Raw genomic sequence first — 19,561 nt, forward strand, 5'->3', positions numbered from 1 at the left:
TACATGTGCTAATTATAATGCATCCTTTCCCTTCGCACTGTTATCCCTCCTTTCTCCCATGTCCACCCTAGTCGTTTTTTCTTTGGTAACTGGTAGTTCATTCTTGATCTCTGTGTGTCTACCACTATTTTGCTCCTTCAGTTCTTTCCGGCTTCTATATCTGCACAGATTGGTCATATCGTTTGTTACTTGTCCTCCTATCTTATTTCATTGAACATAAAACCCCGCTCTTTCATCTATGTTGTCACAAATGGGAGGATTTGTTTTCTTCTTATGGGTGAAAGGCAATTAATTGTTTATAAATACCACTTCTTCTGTATCCATTCAACTTCTGATGGAGACGGACCCGCTACTGTGAATAGTGCTGCGATAAACAAGGGGGTGCACATACCTTTTTTAAATTGGGCTACTGCATTATATCTACTTATCTATACTACTTACATTTCCTCTATGTATCTATCACCTATCATCTGACAATCTACCTTCTTGCTATCTCTCATCTATCATAGTCATCATTTATCTCTATCATCTATCATCTTTCTGCAACTATGATCTTCAATACGTTCTATGTGTATCTATCTTTTATTTCTCATGAATACACAACTACATGAGTAATATTGTTTACTACAACTTCCATCAACAATATATTCCCAGATATCCCATTGCGTTCACTATCCTCCAGTGCAGTAAAATAATGTAGAATCACTAGTCTTCTCTGTGACGTGCAGTCCTCCACGTTCCCCAGCCCAACACTATCTACACTTATTCTAATTCACCATTTCTAACCCCCAGTCCTTCTTGTCCCTCCACTTTAACACAATCGGCCCAGTCTCTTTCCTTTTGTAAACATTAGTCCATTCTTCTCTTCAGCGTGGCTTCTACAGTTTTGATTTCTTCATTTTATTTCTTTTTTTAATACTCTGCTTGTTAGTGAAATCATTTGACAATTTTCTCACTCTCCACCGCTTATTTCACTGAGCGTAATCCTCTGTATCTCCATCCATGTTGTTGTAAATGGCAGGGTTTGTTTTAGTCATATATCTGAATAATATCCCACTCTTCATTTGCTGATGGATACTTAGCATCACTATTGTTATCATTGTGGTAAATAATATAGGTGTGCACACGTCTCCTTTAAACTGGCTGCTGCTTTCTCTGTTACTCTTCATTTATTTTATGCATTCGTTCATTTAATTATATCTCATTATTCTGCAAGTACATGAATAAAATTATGCGTGCTAGGACCGGCCCATCACAAAGAACTCCAGGATTCTCATTTGCAGTCACACTCCGTAAGCATAGTAAGATACTGTAGAATCACTACATGTCTTCCGTGTTTTGTACAGGCATTCCCACAATGCCCATCTGCAGTATTCATGGAAATCATATAGCACGCTTTCTTTACCCCTACTTCCACCATCCATTCTCTCCTGTCCATCTCGGATCCTTTCCCTTTGGAATCTCTTAGTCCAATTTTCATTTCTGTGAATCGGATGATGTTTTGCTCCTTCAGATTTTCTTTTTCCAACATCTCCACAGATGGCTCAAGTCACTTGACCCTTGCCTTTCTCCACCTCTTATGTCATGAGTATATTGAACTCCTGCACCTTCCGAGTTTTTACAAATATTAGGATTTATTGTCATCTTATGGCTGAGTAATATTCAACTGAGAATATGTACCACAAATTCTTTACTCATTAATCTACTGATGGAAAGTTACCTGGGCTACTGTGCTTACTGCTGATAAACCCGCGGATGTATGTGCCTTTTTTAACTTGTCTGCTTCAATGGATTTATTGATATGTGTTTATTATTGAGTTGTTTGTTCACCGTTAATCTGCAATTGTATGTGTAACGAATTTCCTAGACCCCCAGTTCCTCGTTTCACCCAAAACGCCCGTGCAGTCACTTCCATCACCATAACAATGTACTGTAGTATTGCTAGTTGTCTTCTCTGTTGGACAGCACTCCACGTGCATCCATTCCCACATTATATATGCTAACTGAAATGCTCCATTTCTTCCACACATCCTTTCCCCTCCATTTCCAACCATCCTTCTCTGTCTCTTTCCCTTTGGTAACTGTGAATCTATTCTTATGTTCTGTGACACCGCTGTTTTTCTCCTTCAGCTTTTTCTTTTTTCTAATATTCCAAAGATGAGTGACATCATTTTACTTATATATGTAGGCCAGAATAGGTTATGTTTCTAAGATGTTGCAGCTCCACACGGCTGAGCTCTGCCCAACATATGCTAGTGGAGTTTGCAGGAACAGCCTTGTTGCCTGGAGATTCCATGATGTCACAGTGCGCCTCTTTCATAGAGACAAGATATGTAACTCAGATTAGCTGGTTCTCACTTCAGTGCATGCTACCCTGAACGGAGTTGGACTTTGGTAAGATGGGCGCTGACCACCTTGACAGGTTCAGCGGAAAAGGAAAAGAGATCCAAGATACTGCTTGTTTCTTTTGATTTTGGCACCAATACCACACAGTTACGTTAGCGCAATTATGGTAATTAGACAAACCCCGTTTTCAAATCCACACGTTATACAGCATAAGTGTCACTGTCCACGAGCCCCTTAATGCACTGTAGTAGCTCTACTGTTCTTTGCTGTTGTACTGCCTTCCTCGTGCCCACACACTCTCCACTTATGTGTGCTACACGTAATGCTCCATTTTACCTCTCATTCCTCCCTTTCCAGCCATTCCCCTCTTTCACTTTCCCCTTGGTAACCATTAGTCCACTCTTCAGTTCATTGAACCTGCCACTGTCTTGTTCCTTGACTATTTCTCTTTTTTTCTAACTCTCCACAGTAGAGTGACATCAATTGCCACTTGACTTTCTCTTCGTGGCTTATTTCACTGAGAACAATACCCACAAGTTCCATCCATGTTTTTGTAATTGCTAAGATTTGTTTTCTTCATATGGCTGAATAATATTCTACGTCCCATTTACTGATGAACATTTAGCTTGGCTATTGTCAATACTTCTGTGAGAAACATATGGGTGCAATTTTCGTTTTTAACATGGGCTGCTGCATTCTGTTTATATATTTATAGATTTGTTTTTTTATATTTATTCATATATTCCTTTATTAATTCTGTAATAATTAATCTAAAATTACATGAGAATCATTAATTTTACAAGACCCACACTATAACCAAGATCAACCAGTTATGTCCCTGAAGTCACTGTCCATGAGCATTGTAAGATACTGTAGATTCCATCTCCCCCAATCCATATTAATAATGCTAATCATTATGCCTACCTTCTCCTTGCTTTCATATGTAACAACGCCACTCTCTTCCCCTTGGTAACTGTTACTCCAAACTTGTGTTCTGTGAATCTGCTGATATTTTGCTCCTTCAGTTTTATCTTGGCTCTTCGTCTCCACGCATGTGTTAAATCATTTGATACATTTCTTCTCTTCCTCACTTATTTCACTGAGCATAATATGTTCTAGCGCCATCCATGATGTAGCAAATGCTAGGATTTGTTTTCTTCTGATGGCTGAGTAACGATCCTTTCTGTATATGTACCACATCTTCTATACCCATTAATCTATTGATGTCCAATTAGCTCGGTTTCTTTGAATAGTAGTCTGATTATCATAGGGTTATATATGTCTTTATTAGCTGGGCACATTCATTGGTTTTATTGGATTCTTTAATTAATTTATTCTTTATTTACTTATTATTAAACTGTAAGTAAAAGTATAACGTGAGATTTTCTAGACTCCACCTGTCTCGAAATTCTTCCCAATGCCCCACTGCAGTCACTTCCATCAACAGAGCAATGTACTCTAGATTCACTGCCTGTCTTCACTGTTTGGTTAAGCCCTCACCACGCACCCACAAAAACATTACATGTGCTAATTATAATGCATCCTTTCCCTTCGCACTGTTATCCCTCCATTCTCCCATGTCCACCCTAGTCGTTTTTTCTTTGGTAACTGGTAGTTCATTCTTGATCTCTGTGTGTCTGCCACTATTTTGCTCCTTCAGTTCTTTCCGGCTTCTATATCTGCACAGATTGGTCATATCGTTTGTTACTTGTCCTCCTATCTTATTTCATTGAACATAAAACCCCGCTCTTTCATCTATGTTGTCACAAATGGGAGGATTTGTTTTCTTCTTATGGGTGAAAGGCAATTAATTGTTTATAAATACCACTTCTTCTGTATCCATTCAACTTCTGATGGAGACGGACCCGCTACTGTGAATAGTGCTGCGATAAACAAGGGGGTGCACATACCTTTTTTAAATTGGGCTACTGCATTATATCTACTTATCTATACTACTTACATTTCCTCTATGTATCTATCACCTATCATCTGACAATCTACCTTCTTGCTATCTCTCATCTATCATAGTCATCATTTATCTCTATCATCTATCATCTTTCTGCAACTATGATCTTCAATACGTTCTATGTGTATCTATCTTTTATTTCTCATGAATACACTACATGAGTAATATTGTTTACTACAACTTCCATCAACAATATATCCCCAGATATCCCATTGCGTTCACTATCCTCCAGTGCAGTAAAATAATGTAGAATCACTAGTCTTCTCTGTGACGTGCAGTCCTCCAAGTTCCCCAGCCCAACACTATCTACACTTATTCTAATTCACCATTTCTAACCCCCAGTCCTTCTTGTCCCTCCACTTTAACACAATCGGCCCAGTCTCTTTCCTTTTGTAAACATTAGTCCATTCTTCTCTTCAGCGTGGCTTCTACAGTTTTGATTTCTTCATTTTATTTCTTTTTTTAATACTCTGCTTGTTAGTGAAATCATTTGACAATTTTCTCACTCTCCACCGCTTATTTCACTGAGCGTAATCCTCTGTATCTCCATCCATGTTGTTGTAAATGGCAGGGTTTGTTTTAGTCATATATCTGAATAATATCCCACTCTTCATTTGCTGATGGATACTTAGCATCACTCTTGTTATCATTGTGGTAAATAATATAGGTGTGCACACGTCTCCTTTAAACTGGCTGCTGCTTTCTCTGTTACTCTGCATTTATTTTATGCATTCGTTCATTTAATTATATCTCATTATTCTGCAAGTACATGAATAAAATTATGCGTGCTAGGACCGGCCCATCACAAAGAACTCCAGGATTCTCATTTGCAGTCACACTCCGTAAGCATAGTAAGATACTGTAGAATCACTACATGTCTTCCGTGTTTTGTACAGGCATCCCCACAATGCCCATCTGCAGTATTCATGGAAATCATATAGCACGCTTTCTTTACCCCTACTTCCACCATCCATTCTCTCCTGTCCATCTCGGATCCTTTCCCTTTGGAATCTCTTAGTCCAATTTTCATTTCTGTGAATCGGATGATGTTTTGCTCCTTCAGTTTTTCTTTTTCCAACATCTCCACAGATGGCTCAAGTCACTTGACCCTTGCCATTCTCCACCTCTTATGTCATGAGTATATTGCCCTCCTGCACCTTCCGAGTTTTTACAAATATTAGGATTTATTGTCATCTTATGGCTGAGTAATATTCAACTGAGAATATGTACCACAAATTCTTTACTCATTAATCTACTGATGGAAAGTTACCTGGGCTACTGTGCTTACTGCTGATAAACCCGCGGATGTATGTGCCTTTTTTAACTTGTCTGCTTCAATGGATTTATTGATATGTGTTTATTATTGAGTTGTTTGTTCACCGTTAATCTGCAATTGTATGTGTAACGTATTTCCTAGACCCCCAGTTCCTCGTTTCACCCAAAACGCCCGTGCAGTCACTTCCATCACCATAACAATGTACTGTAGTATTGCTAGTTGTCTTCTCTGTTGGACAGCACTCCACGTGCATCCATTCCCACATTATATATGCTAACTGAAATGCTCCATTTCTTCCACACATCCTTTCCCCTCCATTTCCAACCATCCTTCTCTGTCTCTTTCCCTTTGGTAACTGTGAATCTATTCTTATGTTCTGTGACACCGCTGTTTTTCTCCTTCAGCTTTTTCTTTTTTCTAATATTCCTAAGATGAGTGACATCATTTTACTTATATATGTAGGCCAGAATAGGTTATGTTTCTAAGATATTGCAGCTCCACACGGCTGAGCTCTGCCCAACATATGCTAGTGGAGTTTGCAGGAACAGCCTTGTTGCCTGGAGATTCCATGATGTCACAGTGCGCCTCTTTCATAGAGACAGGATATGTAAGCTCAGATTAGCTGGTTCTCACTTCAGAGCATGCTACCCTGCACGGAGTTGGACTTTGGTAAGATGGGCGCTGACCACCTTGACAGGTTCAGCGGAAAAGGAAAAGAGATCCAAGATACTGCTTGTTTCTTTTGATTTTGGCACCAATACCACACAGTTACGTTAGCGCAATTATGGTAATTAGACAAACCCCGTTTTCAAATCCACACGTTATACAGCATAAGTGTCACTGTCCACGAGCCCCTTAATGCACTGTAGTAGCTCTACTGTTCTTTGCTGTTGTACTGCCTTCCTCGTGCCCACACACTCTCCACTTATGTGTGCTACACGTAATGCTCCATTTTACCTCTCATTCCTCCCTTTCCAGCCATTCCCCTCTTTCACTTTCCCCTTGGTAACCATTAGTCCACTCTTCAGTTCATTGAACCTGCCACTGTCTTGTTCCTTGACTATTTCTCTTTTTTTCTAACTCTCCACAGTAGAGTGACATCAATTGCCACTTGACTTTCTCTTCGTGGCTTATTTCACTGAGAACAATACCCACAAGTTCCATCCATGTTTTTGTAATTGCTAAGATTTGTTTTCTTCATATGGCTGAATAATATTCTACGTCCCATTTACTGATGAACATTTAGCTTGGCTATTGTCAATACTTCTGTGAGAAACATATGGGTGCAATTTTCGTTTTTAACATGGGCTGCTGCATTCTGTTTATATATTTATAGATTTGTTTTTTTATATTTATTCATATATTCCTTTATTAATTCTGTAATAATTAATCTAAAATTACATGAGAATCATTAATTTTACAAGACCCACACTATAACCAAGATCAACCAGTTATGTCCCTGAAGTCACTGTCCATGAGCATTGTAAGATACTGTAGATTCCATCTCCCCCAATCCATATTAATAATGCTAATCATTATGCCTACCTTCTCCTTGCTTTCATATGTAACAACGCCACTCTCTTCCCCTTGGTAACTGTTACTCCAAACTTGTGTTCTGTGAATCTGCTGATATTTTGCTCCTTCAGTTTTATCTTGGCTCTTCGTCTCCACGCATGTGTTAAATCATTTGATACATTTCTTCTCTTCCTCACTTATTTCACTGAGCATAATATGTTCTAGCGCCATCCATGATGTAGCAAATGCTAGGATTTGTTTTCTTCTGATGGCTGAGTAACGATCCTTTCTGTATATGTACCACATCTTCTATACCCATTAATCTATTGATGTCCAATTAGCTCGGTTTCTTTGAATAGTAGTCTGATTATCATAGGGTTATATATGTCTTTATTAGCTGGGCACATTCATTGGTTTTATTGGATTCTTTAATTAATTTATTCTTTATTTACTTATTATTAAACTGTAAGTAAAAGTATAACGTGAGATTTTCTAGACTCCACCTGTCTCGAAATTCTTCCCAATGCCCCACTGCAGTCACTTCCATCAACAGAGCAATGTACTCTAGATTCACTGCCTGTCTTCACTGTTTGGTTAAGCCCTCACCACGCACCCACAAAAACATTACATGTGCTAATTATAATGCATCCTTTCCCTTCGCACTGTTATCCCTCCATTCTCCCATGTCCACCCTAGTCGTTTTTTCTTTGGTAACTGGTAGTTCATTCTTGATCTCTGTGTGTCTGCCACTATTTTGCTCCTTCAGTTCTTTCCGGCTTCTATATCTGCACAGATTGGTCATATCGTTTGTTACTTGTCCTCCTATCTTATTTCATTGAACATAAAACCCCGCTCTTTCATCTATGTTGTCACAAATGGGAGGATTTGTTTTCTTCTTATGGGTGAAAGGCAATTAATTGTTTATAAATACCACTTCTTCTGTATCCATTCAACTTCTGATGGAGACGGACCCGCTACTGTGAATAGTGCTGCGATAAACAAGGGGGTGCACATACCTTTTTTAAATTGGGCTACTGCATTATATCTACTTATCTATACTACTTACATTTCCTCTATGTATCTATCACCTATCATCTGACAATCTACCTTCTTGCTATCTCTCATCTATCATAGTCATCATTTATCTCTATCATCTATCATCTTTCTGCAACTATGATCTTCAATACGTTCTATGTGTATCTATCTTTTATTTCTCATGAATACACTACATGAGTAATATTGTTTACTACAACTTCCATCAACAATATATCCCCAGATATCCCATTGCGTTCACTATAATCCAGTGCAGTAAAATAATGTAGAATCACTAGTCTTCTCTGTGACGTGCATTCCTCCAAGTTCCCCAGCCCAACACTATCTACACTTATTCTAATTCACCATTTCTAACCCCCAGTCCTTCTTGTCCCTCCACTTTAACACAATCGGCCCAGTCTCTTTCCTTTTGTAAACATTAGTCCATTCTTCTCTTCAGCGTGGCTTCTACAGTTTTGATTTCTTCATTTTATTTCTTTTTTTAATACTCTGCTTGTTAGTGAAATCATTTGACAATTTTCTCACTCTCCACCGCTTATTTCACTGAGCGTAATCCTCTGTATCTCCATCCATGTTGTTGTAAATGGCAGGGTTTGTTTTAGTCATATATCTGAATAATATCCCACTCTTCATTTGCTGATGGATACTTAGCATCACTCTTGTTATCATTGTGGTAAATAATATAGGTGTGCACACGTCTCCTTTAAACTGGCTGCTGCTTTCTCTGTTACTCTGCATTTATTTTATGCATTCGTTCATTTAATTATATCTCATTATTCTGCAAGTACATGAATAAAATTATGCGTGCTAGGACCGGCCCATCACAAAGAACTCCAGGATTCTCATTTGCAGTCACACTCCGTAAGCATAGTAAGATACTGTAGAATCACTACATGTCTTCCGTGTTTTGTACAGGCATCCCCACAATGCCCATCTGCAGTATTCATGGAAATCATATAGCACGCTTTCTTTACCCCTACTTCCACCATCCATTCTCTCCTGTCCATCTCGGATCCTTTCCCTTTGGAATCTCTTAGTCCAATTTTCATTTCTGTGAATCGGATGATGTTTTGCTCCTTCAGTTTTTCTTTTTCCAACATCTCCACAGATGGCTCAAGTCACTTGACCCTTGCCATTCTCCACCTCTTATGTCATGAGTATATTGCCCTCCTGCACCTTCCGAGTTTTTACAAATATTAGGATTTATTGTCATCTTATGGCTGAGTAATATTCAACTGAGAATATGTACCACAAATTCTTTACTCATTAATCTACTGATGGAAAGTTACCTGGGCTACTGTGCTTACTGCTGATAAACCCGCGGATGTATGTGCCTTTTTTAACTTGTCTGCTTCAATGGATTTATTGATATGTGTTTATTATTGAGTTGTTTGTTCACCGTTAATCTGCAATTGTATGTGTAACGTATTTCCTAGACCCCCAGTTCCTCGTTTCACCCAAAACGCCCGTGCAGTCACTTCCATCACCATAACAATGTACTGTAGTATTGCTAGTTGTCTTCTCTGTTGGACAGCACTCCACGTGCATCCATTCCCACATTATATATGCTAACTGAAATGCTCCATTTCTTCCACACATCCTTTCCCCTCCATTTCCAACCATCCTTCTCTGTCTCTTTCCCTTTGGTAACTGTGAATCTATTCTTATGTTCTGTGACACCGCTGTTTTTCTCCTTCAGCTTTTTCTTTTTTCTAATATTCCAAAGATGAGTGACATCATTTTACTTATATATGTAGGCCAGAATAGGTTATGTTTCTAAGATATTGCAGCTCCACACGGCTGAGCTCTGCCCAACATATGCTAGTGGAGTTTGCAGGAACAGCCTTGTTGCCTGGAGATTCCATGATGTCACAGTGCGCCTCTTTCATAGAGACAGGATATGTAAGCTCAGATTAGCTGGTTCTCACTTCAGAGCATGCTACCCTGCACGGAGTTGGACTTTGGTAAGATGGGCGCTGACCACCTTGACAGGTTCAGCGGAAAAGGAAAAGAGATCCAAGATACTGCTTGTTTCTTTTGATTTTGGCACCAATACCACACAGTTACGTTAGCGCAATTATGGTAATTAGACAAACCCCGTTTTCAAATCCACACGTTATACAGCATAAGTGTCACTGTCCACGAGCCCCTTAATGCACTGTAGTAGCTCTACTGTTCTTTGCTGTTGTACTGCCTTCCTCGTGCCCACACACTCTCCACTTATGTGTGCTACACGTAATGCTCCATTTTACCTCTCATTCCTCCCTTTCCAGCCATTCCCCTCTTTCACTTTCCCCTTGGTAACCATTAGTCCACTCTTCAGTTCATTGAACCTGCCACTGTCTTGTTCCTTGACTATTTCTCTTTTTTTCTAACTCTCCACAGTAGAGTGACATCAATTGCCACTTGACTTTCTCTTCGTGGCTTATTTCACTGAGAACAATACCCACAAGTTCCATCCATGTTTTTGTAATTGCTAAGATTTGTTTTCTTCATATGGCTGAATAATATTCTACGTCCCATTTACTGATGAACATTTAGCTTGGCTATTGTCAATACTTCTGTGAGAAACATATGGGTGCAATTTTCGTTTTTAACATGGGCTGCTGCATTCTGTTTATATATTTATAGATTTGTTTTTTTATATTTATTCATATATTCCTTTATTAATTCTGTAATAATTAATCTAAAATTACATGAGAATCATTAATTTTACAAGACCCACACTATAACCAAGATCAACCAGTTATGTCCCTGAAGTCACTGTCCATGAGCATTGTAAGATACTGTAGATTCCATCTCCCCCAATCCATATTAATAATGCTAATCATTATGCCTACCTTCTCCTTGCTTTCATATGTAACAACGCCACTCTCTTCCCCTTGGTAACTGTTACTCCAAACTTGTGTTCTGTGAATCTGCTGATATTTTGCTCCTTCAGTTTTATCTTGGCTCTTCGTCTCCACGCATGTGTTAAATCATTTGATACATTTCTTCTCTTCCTCACTTATTTCACTGAGCATAATATGTTCTAGCGCCATCCATGATGTAGCAAATGCTAGGATTTGTTTTCTTCTGATGGCTGAGTAACGATCCTTTCTGTATATGTACCACATCTTCTATACCCATTAATCTATTGATGTCCAATTAGCTCGGTTTCTTTGAATAGTAGTCTGATTATCATAGGGTTATATATGTCTTTATTAGCTGGGCACATTCATTGGTTTTATTGGATTCTTTAATTAATTTATTCTTTATTTACTTATTATTAAACTGTAAGTAAAAGTATAACGTGAGATTTTCTAGACTCCACCTGTCTCGAAATTCTTCCCAATGCCCCACTGCAGTCACTTCCATCAACAGAGCAATGTACTCTAGATTCACTGCCTGTCTTCACTGTTTGGTTAAGCCCTCACCACGCACCCACAAAAACATTACATGTGCTAATTATAATGCATCCTTTCCCTTCGCACTGTTATCCCTCCATTCTCCCATGTCCACCCTAGTCGTTTTTTCTTTGGTAACTGGTAGTTCATTCTTGATCTCTGTGTGTCTGCCACTATTTTGCTCCTTCAGTTCTTTCCGGCTTCTATATCTGCACAGATTGGTCATATCGTTTGTTACTTGTCCTCCTATCTTATTTCATTGAACATAAAACCCCGCTCTTTCATCTATGTTGTCACAAATGGGAGGATTTGTTTTCTTCTTATGGGTGAAAGGCAATTAATTGTTTATAAATACCACTTCTTCTGTATCCATTCAACTTCTGATGGAGACGGACCCGCTACTGTGAATAGTGCTGCGATAAACAAGGGGGTGCACATACCTTTTTTAAATTGGGCTACTGCATTATATCTACTTATCTATACTACTTACATTTCCTCTATGTATCTATCACCTATCATCTGACAATCTACCTTCTTGCTATCTCTCATCTATCATAGTCATCATTTATCTCTATCATCTATCATCTTTCTGCAACTATGATCTTCAATACGTTCTATGTGTATCTATCTTTTATTTCTCATGAATACACTACATGAGTAATATTGTTTACTACAACTTCCATCAACAATATATCCCCAGATATCCCATTGCGTTCACTATCCTCCAGTGCAGTAAAATAATGTAGAATCACTAGTCTTCTCTGTGACGTGCATTCCTCCAAGTTCCCCAGCCCAACACTATCTACACTTATTCTAATTCACCATTTCTAACCCCCAGTCCTTCTTGTCCCTCCACTTTAACACAATCGGCCCAGTCTCTTTCCTTTTGTAAACATTAGTCCATTCTTCTCTTCAGCGTGGCTTCTACAGTTTTGATTTCTTCATTTTATTTCTTTTTTTAATACTCTGCTTGTTAGTGAAATCATTTGACAATTTTCTCACTCTCCACCGCTTATTTCACTGAGCGTAATCCTCTGTATCTCCATCCATGTTGTTGTAAATGGCAGGGTTTGTTTTAGTCATATATCTGAATAATATCCCACTCTTCATTTGCTGATGGATACTTAGCATCACTCTTGTTATCATTGTGGTAAATAATATAGGTGTGCACACGTCTCCTTTAAACTGGCTGCTGCTTTCTCTGTTACTCTGCATTTATTTTATGCATTCGTTCATTTAATTATATCTCATTATTCTGCAAGTACATGAATAAAATTATGCGTGCTAGGACCGGCCCATCACAAAGAACTCCAGGATTCTCATTTGCAGTCACACTCCGTAAGCATAGTAAGATACTGTAGAATCACTACATGTCTTCCGTGTTTTGTACAGGCATCCCCACAAGGCCCATCTGCAGTATTCATGGAAATCATATAGCACGCTTTCTTTACCCCTACTTCCACCATCCATTCTCTCCTGTCCATCTCGGATCCTTTCCCTTTGGAATCTCTTAGTCCAATTTTCATTTCTGTGAATCGGATGATGTTTTGCTCCTTCAGTTTTTCTTTTTCCAACATCTCCACAGATGGCTCAAGTCACTTGACCCTTGCCATTCTCCACCTCTTATGTCATGAGTATATTGCCCTCCTGCACCTTCCGAGTTTTTACAAATATTAGGATTTATTGTCATCTTATGGCTGAGTAATATTCAACTGAGAATATGTACCACAAATTCTTTACTCATTAATCTACTGATGGAAAGTTACCTGGGCTACTGTGCTTACTGCTGATAAACCCGCGGATGTATGTGCCTTTTTTAACTTGTCTGCTTCAATGGATTTATTGATATGTGTTTATTATTGAGTTGTTTGTTCACCGTTAATCTGCAATTGTATGTGTAACGTATTTCCTAGACCCCCAGTTCCTCGTTTCACCCAAAACGCCCGTGCAGTCACTTCCATCACCATAACAATGTACTGTAGTATTGCTAGTTGTCTTCTCTGTTGGACAGCACTCCACGTGCATCCATTCCCACATTATATATGCTAACTGAAATGCTCCATTTCTTCCACACATCCTTTCCCCTCCATTTCCAACCATCCTTCTCTGTCTCTTTCCCTTTGGTAACTGTGAATCTATTCTTATGTTCTGTGACACCGCTGTTTTTCTCCTTCAGCTTTTTCTTTTTTCTAATATTCCAAAGATGAGTGACATCATTTTACTTATATATGTAGGCCAGAATAGGTTATGTTTCTAAGATATTGCAGCTCCACACGGCTGAGCTCTGCCCAACATATGCTAGTGGAGTTTGCAGGAACAGCCTTGTTGCCTGGAGATTCCATGATGTCACAGTGCGCCTCTTTCATAGAGACAGGATATGTAAGCTCAGATTAGCTGGTTCTCACTTCAGAGCATGCTACCCTGCACGGAGTTGGACTTTGGTAAGATGGGCGCTGACCACCTTGACAGGTTCAGCGGAAAAGGAAAAGAGATCCAAGATACTGCTTGTTTCTTTTGATTTTGGCACCAATACCACACAGTTACGTTAGCGCAATTATGGTAATTAGACAAACCCCGTTTTCAAATCCACACGTTATACAGCATAAGTGTCACTGTCCACGAGCCCCTTAATGCACTGTAGTAGCTCTACTGTTCTTTGCTGTTGTACTGCCTTCCTCGTGCCCACACACTCTCCACTTATGTGTGCTACACGTAATGCTCCATTTTACCTCTCATTCCTCCCTTTCCAGCCATTCCCCTCTTTCACTTTCCCCTTGGTAACCATTAGTCCACTCTTCAGTTCATTGAACCTGCCACTGTCTTGTTCCTTGACTATTTCTCTTTTTTTCTAACTCTCCACAGTAGAGTGACATCAATTGCCACTTGACTTTCTCTTCGTGGCTTATTTCACTGAGAACAATACCCACAAGTTCCATCCATGTTTTTGTAATTGCTAAGATTTGTTTTCTTCATATGGCTGAATAATATTCTACGTCCCATTTACTGATGAACATTTAGCTTGGCTATTGTCAATACTTCTGTGAGAAACATATGGGTGCAATTTTCGTTTTTAACATGGGCTGCTGCATTCTGTTTATATATTTATAGATTTGTTTTTTTATATTTATTCATATATTCCTTTATTAATTCTGTAATAATTAATCTAAAATTACATGAGAATCATTAATTTTACAAGACCCACACTATAACCAAGATCAACCAGTTATGTCCCTGAAGTCACTGTCCATGAGCATTGTAAGATACTGTAGATTCCATCTCCCCCAATCCATATTAATAATGCTAATCATTATGCCTACCTTCTCCTTGCTTTCATATGTAACAACGCCACTCTCTTCCCCTTGGTAACTGTTACTCCAAACTTGTGTTCTGTGAATCTGCTGATATTTTGCTCCTTCAGTTTTATCTTGGCTCTTCGTCTCCACGCATGTGTTAAATCATTTGATACATTTCTTCTCTTCCTCACTTATTTCACTGAGCATAATATGTTCTAGCGCCATCCATGATGTAGCAAATGCTAGGATTTGTTTTCTTCTGATGGCTGAGTAACGATCCTTTCTGTATATGTACCACATCTTCTATACCCATTAATCTATTGATGTCCAATTAGCTCGGTTTCTTTGAATAGTAGTCTGATTATCATAGGGTTATATATGTCTTTATTAGCTGGGCACATTCATTGGTTTTATTGGATTCTTTAATTAATTTATTCTTTATTTACTTATTATTAAACTGTAAGTAAAAGTATAACGTGAGATTTTCTAGACTCCACCTGTCTCGAAATTCTTCCCAATGCCCCACTGCAGTCACTTCCATCAACAGAGCAATGTACTCTAGATTCACTGCCTGTCTTCACTGTTTGGTTAAGCCCTCACCACGCACCCACAAAAACATTACATGTGCTAATTATAATGCATCCTTTCCCTTCGCACTGTTATCCCTCCATTCTCCCATGTCCACCCTAGTCGTTTTTTCTTTGGTAACTGGTAGTTCATTCTTGATCTCTGTGTGTCTGCCACTATTTTGCTCCTTCAGTTCTTTCCGGCTTCTATATCTGCACAGATTGGTCATATCGTTTGTTACTTGTCCTCCTATCTTATTTCATTGAACATAAAACCCCGCTCTTTCATCTATGTTGTCACAAATGGGAGGATTTGTTTTCTTCTTATGGGTGAAAGGCAATTAATTGTTTATAAATACCACTTCTTCTGTATCCATTCAACTTCTGATGGAGACGGACCCGCTACTGTGAATAGTGCTGCGATAAACAAGGGGGTGCACATACCTTTTTTAAATTGGGCTACTGCATTATATCTACTTATCTATACTACTTACATTTCCTCTATGTATCTATCACCTATCATCTGACAATCTACCTTCTTGCTATCTCTCATCTATCATAGTCATCATTTATCTCTATCATCTATCATCTTTCTGCAACTATGATCTTCAATACGTTCTATGTGTATCTATCTTTTATTTCTCATGAATACACTACATGAGTAATATTGTTTACTACAACTTCCATCAACAATATATCCCCAGATATCCCATTGCGTTCACTATCCTCCAGTGCAGTAAAATAATGTAGAATCACTAGTCTTCTCTGTGACGTGCATTCCTCCAAGTTCCCCAGCCCAACACTATCTACACTTATTCTAATTCACCATTTCTAACCCCCAGTCCTTCTTGTCCCTCCACTTTAACACAATCGGCCCAGTCTCTTTCCTTTTGTAAACATTAGTCCATTCTTCTCTTCAGCGTGGCTTCTACAGTTTTGATTTCTTCATTTTATTTCTTTTTTTAATACTCTGCTTGTTAGTGAAATCATTTGACAATTTTCTCACTCTCCACCGCTTATTTCACTGAGCGTAATCCTCTGTATCTCCATCCATGTTGTTGTAAATGGCAGGGTTTGTTTTAGTCATATATCTGAATAATATCCCACTCTTCATTTGCTGATGGATACTTAGCATCACTCTTGTTATCATTGTGGTAAATAATATAGGTGTGCACACGTCTCCTTTAAACTGGCTGCTGCTTTCTCTGTTACTCTGCATTTATTTTATGCATTCGTTCATTTAATTATATCTCATTATTCTGCAAGTACATGAATAAAATTATGCGTGCTAGGACCGGCCCATCACAAAGAACTCCAGGATTCTCATTTGCAGTCACACTCCGTAAGCATAGTAAGATACTGTAGAATCACTACATGTCTTCCGTGTTTTGTACAGGCATCCCCACAAGGCCCATCTGCAGTATTCATGGAAATCATATAGCACGCTTTCTTTACCCCTACTTCCACCATCCATTCTCTCCTGTCCATCTCGGATCCTTTCCCTTTGGAATCTCTTAGTCCAATTTTCATTTCTGTGAATCGGATGATGTTTTGCTCCTTCAGTTTTTCTTTTTCCAACATCTCCACAGATGGCTCAAGTCACTTGACCCTTGCCATTCTCCACCTCTTATGTCATGAGTATATTGCCCTCCTGCACCTTCCGAGTTTTTACAAATATTAGGATTTATTGTCATCTTATGGCTGAGTAATATTCAACTGAGAATATGTACCACAAATTCTTTACTCATTAATCTACTGATGGAAAGTTACCTGGGCTACTGTGCTTACTGCTGATAAACCCGCGGATGTATGTGCCTTTTTTAACTTGTCTGCTTCAATGGATTTATTGATATGTGTTTATTATTGAGTTGTTTGTTCACCGTTAATCTGCAATTGTATGTGTAACGTATTTCCTAGACCCCCAGTTCCTCGTTTCACCCAAAACGCCCGTGCAGTCACTTCCATCACCATAACAATGTACTGTAGTATTGCTAGTTGTCTTCTCTGTGGACAGCACTCCACGTGCATCCATTCCCACATTATATATGCTAACTGAAATGCTCCATTTCTTCCACACATCCTTTCCCCTCCATTTCCAACCATCCTTCTCTGTCTCTTTCCCTTTGGTAACTGTGAATCTATTCTTATGTTCTGTGACACCGCTGTTTTTCTCCTTCAGCTTTTCTTTTTTCTAATATTCCAAAGATGAGTGACATCATTTTACTTATATATGTAGGCCAGAATAGGTTATGTTTCTAAGATGTTGCAGCTCCACACGGCTGAGCTCTGCCCAACATATGCTAGTGGAGTTTGCAGGAACAGCCTTGTTGCCTGGAGATTCATGATGTCACAGTGCGCCTCTTTCATAGAGACAGGATATGTAAGCTCAGATTAGCTGGTTCTCACTTCAGAGCATGCTACCCTGCACGGAGTTGGACTTTGGTAAGATGGGCGCTGACCACCTTGACAGGTTCAGCGGAAAAGGAAAAGAGATCCAAGATACTGCTTGTTTCTTTTGATTTTGGCACCAATACCACACAGTTACGTTAGCGCAATTATGGTAATTAGACAAACCCCGTTTTCAAATCCACACGTTATACAGCATAAGTGTCACTGTCCACGAGCCCCTTAATGCACTGTAGTAGCTCTACTGTTCTTTGCTGTTGTACTGCCTTCCTCGTGCCCACACACTCTCCACTTATGTGTGCTACACGTAATGCTCCATTTTACCTCTCATTCCTCCCTTTCCAGCCATTCCCCTCTTTCACTTTCCCCTTGGTAACCATTAGTCCACTCTTCAGTTCATTGAACCTGCCACTGTCTTGTTCCTTGACTATTTCTCTTTTTTTCTAACTCTCCACAGTAGAGTGACATCAATTGCCACTTGACTTTCTCTTCGTGGCTTATTTCACTGAGAACAATACCCACAAGTTCCATCCATGTTTTGTAATTGCTAAGATTTGTTTTCTTCATATGGCTGAATAATATTCTACGTCCCATTTACTGATGAACATTTAGCTTGGCTATTGTCAATACTTCTGTGAGAAACATATGGGTGCAATTTTCGTTTTTAACATGGGCTGCTGCATTCTGTTTATATATTTATAGATTTGTTTTTTTATATTTATTCATATATTCCTTTATTAATTCTGTAATAATTAATCTAAAATTACATGAGAATCATTAATTTTACAAGACCCACACTATAACCAAGATCAACCAGTTATGTCCCTGAAGTCACTGTCCATGAGCATTGTAAGATACTGTAGATTCCATCTCCCCCAATCCATATTAATAATGCTAATCATTATGCCTACCTTCTCCTTGCTTTCATATGTAACAACGCCACTCTCTTCCCCTTGGTAACTGTTACTCCAATACTTGTGTTCTGTGAATCTGCTGATATTTTGCTCCTTCAGTTTTATCTTGGCTCTTCGTCTCCACGCATGTGTTAAATCATTTGATACATTTCTTCTCTTCCTCACTTATTTCACTGAGCATAATATGTTCTAGCGCCATCCATGATGTAGCAAATGCTAGGATTTGTTTTCTTCTGATGGCTGAGTAACGATCCTTTCTGTATATGTACCACATCTTCTATACCCATTAATCTATTGATGTCCAATTAGCTCGGTTTCTTTGAATAGTAGTCTGATTATCATAGGGTTATATATGTCTTTATTAGCTGGGCACATTCATTGGTTTTATTGGATTCTTTAATTAATTTATTCTTTATTTACTTATTATTAAACTGTAAGTAAAAGTATAACGTGAGATTTTCTAGACTCCACCTGTCTCGAAATTCTTCCCAATGCCCCACTGCAGTCACTTCCATCAACAGAGCAATGTACTCTAGATTCACTGCCTGTCTTCACTGTTTGGTTAAGCCCTCACCACGCACCCACAAAAACATTACATGTGCTAATTATAATGCATCCTTGCCCTTCGCACTGTTATCCCTCCATTCTCCCATGTCCACCCTAGTCGTTTTTCTTTGGTAACTGGTAGTTCATTCTTGATCTCTGTGTGTCTGCCACTATTTTGCTCCTTCAGTTCTTTCCGGCTTCTATATCTGCACAGATTGGTCATATCGTTTGTTACTTGTCCTCCTATCTTATTTCATTGAACATAAAACCCCGCTCTTTCATCTATGTTGTCAC

This window comes from Manis pentadactyla, chromosome Y (assembly GCF_030020395.1).
Source record: "Manis pentadactyla isolate mManPen7 chromosome Y, mManPen7.hap1, whole genome shotgun sequence".
NCBI lineage: Eukaryota > Metazoa > Chordata > Mammalia > Pholidota > Manidae > Manis > Manis pentadactyla.